Source organism: Euprymna scolopes, chromosome 8 (genome assembly GCF_053919585.1).
Source record: "Euprymna scolopes isolate OS-2025 chromosome 8, ASM5391958v1, whole genome shotgun sequence".
Classification (NCBI taxonomy): domain Eukaryota; kingdom Metazoa; phylum Mollusca; class Cephalopoda; order Sepiida; family Sepiolidae; genus Euprymna; species Euprymna scolopes.
This window is the reverse complement of record NC_136489.1, coordinates 120,832,243-120,842,012: the sequence shown is the minus strand read 5'-3', so window position 1 is coordinate 120,842,012 and position 9,770 is coordinate 120,832,243. Positions and strand designations below refer to the sequence as shown.

Sequence of the window (9,770 nt, the reverse complement as noted above, 5' to 3'; positions counted from 1 at the left end):
ACTTTGCCATTGCCTATGACCTCACTCAGATTGTTCGCGAGCCCGCCCGAGTGCCAGATACTACCGTTCAGTTTGCAAGCCTTCTAGACCTTTTTCTCTCAACCTCCCCTGAGCTATGTTCATGCACTGTTCTTTCTCCTCTAGGATCCTCCAACCACTCTGTTGTATCAGTGAAGATAAAAATGAAATGTAATAAGTCCCCAGACGTACCCCTCTACCGTACTGTATACCGATACTCCATGGCTGACTGGGATAGCTTCCGTACATTCATATCTGATCTACCGCTGCATTCCATGTTTAAAAAGGAAGTGTCCTCTATAGTATCAGACCTAACCGAATAGTTAATTGTAGGCATAGACCGACTCATACTATAAAAAAAAAAATTCCAACAAAAACCTAACAGCCAGTTATGGTTTTCCCTAGAATGTGCTGCTGCCATTGTACACAGAAATCACTTTTTCCATAGCTACGAACGTAATAGATGCACTGAGACTAAAGCTGCTTTCAGGACTGCCAGCAACCACTGTAAAAGAGTAATAAAAAATGCAAGAGAGCTATATGCTCAGTCTGTTAAATCCAAAGTAACTGATCAGCGGCTTGGTTCCCATCAGTTTTGGCAAATAACAAATAGGATCCTGAACAGAAGTGTGTCTTCTTTCCCAACCATTTTCAATGGACCAGAGGTCATCTCGTCAGCATCAGACAAGGCCAAACTATTTGGAAAGAACTTTGCAGCTAATTCTACCCTATGGGACGAAGGCCATCAACTCCCCATATTTCCTCCTATAACACAAAACACGCTAGGTAATATACAAATATCTCTGCGTGAGGTCGCCACACAAAACACGCTAGGTAATATACATATATCTGTGCGTGAGATTGCCAAGCTAATCAAGAACCTTATCCAACATTTAGTTATTTTTCCTTCTCAGCCATGTTTAAGCCAGCATCATTAAGAAAACTGAATTCAGTTAAAGTTGCTAATTTCTCTTTCTAGTATCATATCAGTATGTTCGGATTAACAGCTCCGTATTCTAGATATATAGCTTTAGGGATTGCATAATCATGATGGATTGTGTATGATTTATTTCGAACGGTTCTTTCATGTATAAGTTTCCAGTACTGACTGTTATACTGGATATTCAATTTTTTACGTTAAATATTCCATTGAAGAAATTTACATACTTCACTATGTCGCATTGTATAGTAGCCGCCCACAACAGGACCTTATTCGTCCATTTGTCTGTGCGTTCTGCTAAAACTCCCAAAACTCAAATATGCAGACGAAAGGAACGTATAAATACTAATTGAATATATTCGTAGCAAGGTTTAGTTGAAAAGAGAGTAAAAATCTTTGGCAATTAAGTAAGATCTATATCATGACTAGCCTGTGCGCCAGGCGTTGCCCGAGTGTCTGGAGGCGTGTGATGAATAAAAAAAAAAAAAGTGGTAGTAGGCAGGCAGGCGCGAACCTGTACTGCGAAGGGGGAAAAGAATGTGAGAAAAAAACGTGATGTCTTTGATGTTGCGCCCATCGCCAAACAGGAAGTGACGAATATTTACATTAAGGCTAGTCAATCGAAAGGAGGAGATGATTTTCGAAAATATGGGCGAAAAAAGCGACCCCTCCCTGTAGAAAAGTGCCGTTGAGGGTGAAGGTATTAATGTTTTTAGACAATTTTTCGATATTTGTCGTCCGAAGGGTTGAGCCTCAAAACGATACCGATCTCGTGAAAATCCGCTCCTTCTGTCGAAAGTTTTAGACATACATACATACATACATACATACATACATACATACACACATTTAAACAGACATTTATGATATTTATATTATAGATGAGGCGTTTCATGTTCGTAGGTACGATATCACACATTAAAAAATGGAGGCGTCCGATCAGCAAAGATGATGATTTGGTGATTGATAGGGCTATCACAACAGCATATTCTTTTCATTGTTTTGACTCTCAAGTATATATCCGACACAGTTAGACGCAATTAATCAACCGAGAACCACATCACACACCACATAAAAAAACGCATAAGATATCAATGGATATGTACCTGAGAATCAAGACAAGGAAAAGAATATGCTGTTGTCGTAGTGATTAATCTTATATCGCTAATGTACAAATTCTAACTTTAATCATTCTAAAATGAAATGTTTCAAACTTGTTCTAAAAACAGTTTAATCTTAAGTAAATATATTTTAAAAAGTGACATCGTTTTATGGATTTATTTCAAGAAGAAATTAATTCAATCAATAATTTAATGATGAACTTATGCTGAAATAATTAAAGTCAACTTTCACTAACCTACGGCTTAAAGAAGGGAGTGAAAAGAGGAGTGGGCAGTCGGTTGGAAGTTTTAGAGTGATTTGCACAAGTAAAGAATGACATAAGATCGATAATAAACGAATAAACCAAAGGGCCCGAGCTGAGAATGTTTCCTTATATCGCTGGCAGAAGAGAAAACAACGTCAACATCTCAATAAAGTTTCCTTTCTTCAAATTTATCAGTTCTTGATTATTTTTTGAAACATTAATTTCAGGCGTCTCTGTCATGTGACGGATGGACAACACAATGGAGGAAATTAATTGTGTTACTGTATTTTATGATCGCATTGATAAAAAAAATGTATTTTATTTGGTTGAAATTTGTAAGACACCGAAACTTCTTTCGAAGGAGAGGTATATGTAATTCTTACAAGACAAAAATATTTAAAGTTTTCTACATTTAAATGCTTTATAATTATTATAAATTCATCAAAATAGTTTTTTTTTTTACATTTAACTTTTTGCTACTAAGAAAATATTAAAGTGTATGAAATCTCTACTTTTATTCACTTTGTGTGTGTGTGTGTGTGCATGAGTTCCTTCCTTATGGGTTCCGAAACGGCTGAGCCTATCTTTTGTAAATTTTACACAAAACTAATTTATATGTCTGGCAGTGTTCTTAGATATGTTTTGTACAGAAATTCATCTGATCAGTATCGAAGATCGAAAAATTCCGATCTTAAAAAATTGTCTTTCACTGTTATAGATAAAAAAGAAGAATTTTTAGATGAGGGATATTTTACATTACACCGGCCAAGGGAGATGATAAAATTTCAGCAAATGATTACTTCTTAAAGCAAACAGATTTATTATAATCTGGAGGTATAGCTTAGTGTGAGAGCATTCGACTACAGATCTACTGTTCAAGCCCGGATGTACCTCACCATTCTATTTTAATTTTTTCTTATTAATGAGTTCGATTTACGATAAAAAGAAGAGATGCCATTTAAGATCGCTGCAAATCATTTCTTCGTTTGCATATTTTAAAACCAAATATTAATCAGAAGTTACTTATCCAGAACATTCCTCGTTAAACCCAAATATCAGCTGACATAATATTGTAAACAAACATACACAGAATTTGATGAACGACATTATCATTATTATTTTTTTCGTTTTATTATTTACTAGCGGGGGTACCCGGCGTTGCCCGGGTGTTTGAAGGTATTTGCAGGTATTTAATGCGCCAACCCAAATACCTGTATAACTGCTAGGATGTCTCTTCAGCCAGTTTGGTGAGATAGAACAGGTGAACCCAGTACGGTCAAAAACTGGGACTCACTTGGGCTGTTACACAATAGCAATGAGGCTGAAGAGGGGGGGGTTCGGGCGATACCAGCGCTGCTGACATACAAGGATGCCAGCATGACAGTAGTGGTGAAGGACCGTCGTCCGCACTGCTGGTTCTGCCAAAAGCAGGGCCACATGGCTAGGAGCTGCCCCCAAAGGGTAACCCCTAATCAAACGACCCAAAAGGCGGTCACAACCCCTGAGACAGCATCCGCACCAAAACAGGCAGCAACAACTCCTGCAACCGCGGCACCAACCCCAGTTCCAAGGAAAACCCAAACCACCCAGGAGGCCAAGAGGAAGGAATGAAGCACAGTAGTGAGACAAAAACAGAAGCCCATAATCCCTTCTGCCACCGTCCCACCATCAGCCCAAAAATCAAGGCAGCAGCCTCTGCAAATGCAGCAACAACAACAGCCACCACAGCCGATGCCGTGGAAACAGTTGCAGCAATCATAATTACCGCAGCAGCAAAAGCAGCAAGTGCAGCAAAAGCAGCAGCAGCAGCAAGGACACCAGTGAGAGCAGCAGCAACATAAACAGCCACAGCAGCAACTAGAGGTGTAGACACAACCAACGGTCCCCACACAAATCGAGACTGGGATCAGGCAAAGAAAAGACTGCTCCTCTGAGGATGAATCCGCAAGTAAGAAGGAGAAGAACTCAACCTCACCTCTCCCCAGTTCATTCGAAAGAATAACAAAGAAAAACAAAAGAAGAAAAGGGGGAAGAAAAGGTGGCCCCCATTCCCTGTGAACATACACCATCCCTATCAACAAAATCCACTTCCACCCCCAAACCAGACACCGCACCAACACCAAACACCGCACCAACAACAAACATGGCACCAACACCAGACACCACACCAACACCAGACACTGCACCAACACCAGACATCGCACTAACACCAGACACCGCACCAACACCAGACACTACACCAGGCACCACACAAACACCCGTCCCCACACCAATCCAAACTGAGCCACCACCCCCAAAAAGAAAAGGAAAAGAATGAACGAAGGGGGGGAAGAGACTCCTCTGCCTCTCGCAGACCAACCAAATTAAAAGCCCTTACTCCCGAGGAACTATGTTATGTAGACCCTCTATCTGTGGCAACAGACATTTCCCATCGACAGAGGAAAAACTTAAAACCTCTGCTCGATTACAAACAGATAGAGGGGAAAGATGTAAATATCCCCTCAAATTTCCCAGGCGCCCCACTCCTAATAACTTTTGTCAGAACTGCAGAGGCCTGCAAGACCAACTTGTGGACAAGGCTGCAGGCCGCTGAAGGGGCGTTTCCGGGAATCGAACTGGTGAAGAAAAATGACCCTTTTCTTGACGAACTGTCAAAACAATGCAAGAGAAGGGTCTCAGTGTTGGTCCATCCGTCACTCTACAGGGCTATGAAATTAATTTATCCTTTGGACATCAGCGGCATTGCAAGAGAAGGTCAGGATATGAAAAACCTGATCACCTTGAGCATGGCACATAACGTCGGTGTCCTCTCCCCGGCTGACTTCGGAGCTGAGTGTGACACATTCTAAGGTAGGTACCATGGCTTTGAATTTGGCTAGTTTGAATGCGAGGGGCTTGAGATCACCTGGCTGGGCGGCTCGCCCCCGGCACGACCTCTTGTCCCTGGGAGTGGATGTGGCTGCGATTAAGGAGACGCATTTCATTTCCTCTGTGGACTGTCAGGTGCAGGCCTAAGATTTTGAGGTTTTCTCAGCATATGGCAGCATGTGGGGGAAGGGAGTTTCCGTGCTGGTTAAACGTACCCTGTCGGCGATGGTCGACGTTGTTCATGGGGATGTGGTGGGCATGCTGGTTGTGGCCGATGTTTCTGTAAAAGATTCTGTGTTTTGGGTGATCGTGGTTCATGACCCAGCACCGCTTGTGAGAGGGTCTCATTCTTCAGTCACCTTGACGCGTTTGTAGATTGTCAGAAGCGGGTAGTGCTAATGGGAGATTGGAACGCTATCTTAGACACCAAGATAGATAAGGTAGGATGCGATGCTAGAGGATCGGAGAGGTGCAAGTCCAGCCTGGCTGATCTGATGGCTAGATGCGGTCTGGTCGACAGGTTTCGGGTCGAGCATCCGGGGCAGGAGATGTGGACGTGGACCAATAGCGTTTCCTCCTATCCAAACACTTACTTGGACAGGATGTTAGTTAGGAGAGGCGAAATAGACTTCTTATCTAGTTATGGCCCAGCTGAAGCTAGGAAATAGGCCTCTTAGTGGCTCACTGGAAGTTAAATACCTCCCTTCTGGAGATACAAGACTTCCAAGAGAAGCTAATAGAATTAATTCAAAAAGCACTAGTGGGGGCGGTTACTGGGAGTAAGTGGTTGGTAGGTCTAAAAGCCAAAATTAGACCCTTCTCCGTCAAGTATGCCCAGTGCCTCGCACTAGATAAGGCGAAGACAAAGAAGAAGCTAGAGCAGAAACTAGTCCGGGCTTTGGGGGAGGGTGATAGGGTTAGTCAGGAACTAGCTAAGCAGGACCTTCTGCGTGAGAATAGCGAACGTTATGAAGGTCAAGTAGTTAGAGCTAGGCTTAGAAAGGTAGGCAATGAAGCAGTCAACTCCAACACTGATGCACGTCGTGAAATTTCTAGGTGTGGCTCAGACAAGTACATTGCAAAGGTAGGCATCCGGATGAACGCACCCTGTAATCGACTCGGGAGATCTGCGAGGGGTTTCGAGAACATTTCGAGGAGCATTTTATGCAGCAGCCCGATCTTCTGGTCCTTGAGTTTAGCGACTATTTGGCTGACTCTCCTCGCCTCGAGGCAGCTAGAGCGGCTAGTTGTGAGGGCCGGGTGATGGAGCGGGAGGTTTTTACTGCGCTGAAGCAGGTCAGCTGTGACAGATCGCCAGGACTCGATGGTCTGCCATATGAACTGCATTTGAGGCTGTCACCCATGTTTCTGCCTCTACTGACGGATGTGTTCAACCATTGGTTTGCTCAGGGATCCATCCCGGGGCAAGTCACCAAGGGATTGATCACATTGCTGAGGAAGGTGACGCGCATGGTGGGTAAGAGTTAGATGGCTGTGGGTTGTTATCAGTGAGTTGGTTGAACCAGAACAGAACTACGCTGTGAAGGGGAGATCGATTCAAAACAACTTGCATCTGATACGCACGATCCTAGAGGGAGGGATAGATGACAACACGGAAGCTGCGCTAATCAACTTAGATCAGTCCAAAGCTTTCGATAGGGTCGACCATCGTTTCTTGGCATCTGTCTTAGAGGTCGCCGGTTTTAAACCGGACTTCTGCAAGTGGATCTCCATGATGTATCAACAGCCCACAGCTGTCATGCAAGTCAACAGAAAGCGCTCGAAACCATTTGTTATCTCTCAGTCGGTTCGTCAGGGTTGTCCGCTGTCACCCCTGCTCTATGTCCTAGCTTTGGAGCCCCTGCTCTGCAAGCTGAGACGTGGGGAGGCAAATTCGGCCCTGCACGGAATTGCAATACCCGGTGGCTCAGCCGCCAAGGTATCCGTGTTCACCGATGATGTCACGGTCTTTGTGTCGAGCTTCAGAGACATCGAGATCGTATCAGAGGCATGTATGAAAGAATTACAGGGACCAAGATAAACCGCAGCAAGTCAGTAGGACTGCGGTTGGGCGCCTGGAGTGGCAATGCCAACCTCCTGGCACCCTTCAGCTGGACGGATGGCCCGGTTCGGATCCTCAACGTGTGGTTCAGACCAGGTCTCCAGCTTGACAAAAATTGGTTGGAGGTATAGTCAAAGGTGGAGGCTGCAGTCAATTCGTGGCTTCCTAGGAAACTTTCCTTAAAGGGTAGAGCTGAGACGTGCACCACTTACATCTTTCCTCTCATCCTTTACCAACTGGCCGTAATTACCCTGCCTGCACAACACCTAACAGCTCTTGTTAAACTCTTGTCTTCGCTTCTTAGGGACAGAGGAAGACACTGGGTGAGCAGACAGGTCTGTATTCAACATGAGGGAGGCTTGGGAATGCCGGACTTGAAGTGTCATCGAGACGCTGAGAGACTGGCCTTCCTAATATATGCAAGATGACCAACCGTGGCACCCCGTGGTTACTGCTGCCTTCCCTGACCTCGTTCTTGACCCTTCTATTGAGAGCCGTCGCAGGCTGCGGGGAGAATCTGCCTACATGAAAGAGTGCCGAGCCATGCTAGAATGACTAATAAGGTCCAGTGACCTTGTGACTGCAAGCCGTAGGGAATTCCACAGGGATCTAGTGAAGGGGGCCGCCAACGACCCGCTATGTGCGCATTTGGGTTGGCAGCAGAGTGAGATCCACTCCGCGTGGAGCTGGGCGCCAGGTTTGAGTCATCTGAACAATTTGGAGTTCTCTCTGACCTGGCGATTGGCCCGAGATACACTTCCACTCAACAACATACAATGCAGTCCTGGGTTTTTGGAGTTGCCTGATTGTCCCCGTTGTGGGCAACGGCCGTAGAAACGACTGATCACGCTTTCTTCGATTGCCATGAACTCCGCCGGTACTGGTCGTATGTCAGCGAAGTGACGACTCGCATCGATCCTGAGCATCCTCGCCCAATTACCGTATCCAATGTCGTTGACAACGTGAGGCCGCCGTGGGACCGGGAAAGACAAATGGTCTACGTTACGATCCTGGCTGTGGTGGGAATGGTGATTTGGACGTCGCATCTGCAAGGTTTCCGGGGGGGGGGTCTTTTTCTGACCAGGATCTGATCGCTTTCTTCAAACACCAACTACGGGTGAAGATCAGATGTGATAGAAGAAGGCTGCATCGCGTGGCATTTAACAGAAGATGGATACATGTAGCAAGTCTGTGTGTACAAAGAGGAGCCAAATTTGAATACGTGTTCCCCGCCTAGGTGTGGAACGCGCTGTTCCATAAAGTAAAATTAAATGAGTAGCCTCTCAGCTAGCTGAATGTGTGTTCCATTCCTCCCCGATTAGGAAGCCTCCAAGATCCCCACCCCCTCCTACTTGCAATTTTTGTTTTCACCCCCTCCTCTAAATTTCACCCATCTTGGAAAGAAAGAAATACAAACTAACCCCCATTCCTTACCCACAAAATTTTCTTTTCTCCATTCACCCCCATCTAGAGGGCATTCCCACTTAGAGACTGACCCGCAGAAGCGAGGTTCCTTTTACAAACCTAGTGGAACGGGCAGTCTATCAACTAGATGGAGTTCGGAGGGTCCTACTAATCACCTTTTGTTTTTTCTTCTCCCCGACACAAATGAATTATTGTACCATTTTTATTGTCATCTTTTTGTTTTTACATGTCAATAAAAAACGTTTTAAAAATTGAGAGTTAAGTAGGACGTCCCCCAGTACAAAAGGGTGAATGCGATATTATGGTGAAAGAAGATACTAGCTGGGAGAAACTTTTGATTTTGTTTAGTTCTGAAGTGACAAGGATGACCAACGACCCCTAAAATCCCCCCTTTTGAGTTGGCCATGTGCCTACGTTTTTTGCTCATTGTTGATTTTCACTGTATTTTTAACATGAATAAAGGATTTAATATCTCAAAGTGTAGTATCTGTTCCGGCAGATACTGCAAGCAAAGACCATATGTGGGGGCAACCCACATATAAGACCTTGGTCAATGTAGGGGCAACCCTTCATACCAATTGTCATTATCCAGCTCCCCTACTTCCCGGGGAGTTGGTCCCCATTTCCCCTTCACTCCTCACATTAAAAATCAGCCTGGTGCCTAATTTGCTCAGTGGGAGAGCAAATAAATACCCTTTTCTTGGCCTTTTGGCCAAGATCAAAATGTGGTATCTGTTCTTACTATATGCTGTACTTATGTTTGTAACTTTGTGATATAAAGTGGGGGATCACTTTTCTGTATTAATTTAATGTAAAATGATCACCCACTTTACAACCAGTCAGTCTCAAAGCCATTCAAGTCATTCTCCAGATCATTCATTCATTTTGAAGGATTCCAGTTATTTTTTAAGCATTCAAGTCATTCTTAAGGTCATTCAGTTCATCCTTAAGTTCATTAAAGTCATTCTAAGTCATTTACTTTTTATTTATTTAAGTCATTTCAGCCCATTTTTCGGTCATTTTAGTTTATCTTTAAGAATTTCATGTCAATCCTACATTCACGCATTCATTCATTACACGAGAGCACGCGA

General features: G+C 44.1%; 1 pseudogene; it reads left to right on the top strand.

Annotated features, from left to right (window-relative positions):
• Positions 1–9,370: 9,370 nt before the first annotated feature.
• Positions 9,371–9,508, top strand: LOC145284328 (U2 spliceosomal RNA; annotated as a pseudogene).
• The last annotated feature ends 262 nt before the right edge of the window (positions 9,509–9,770 follow it).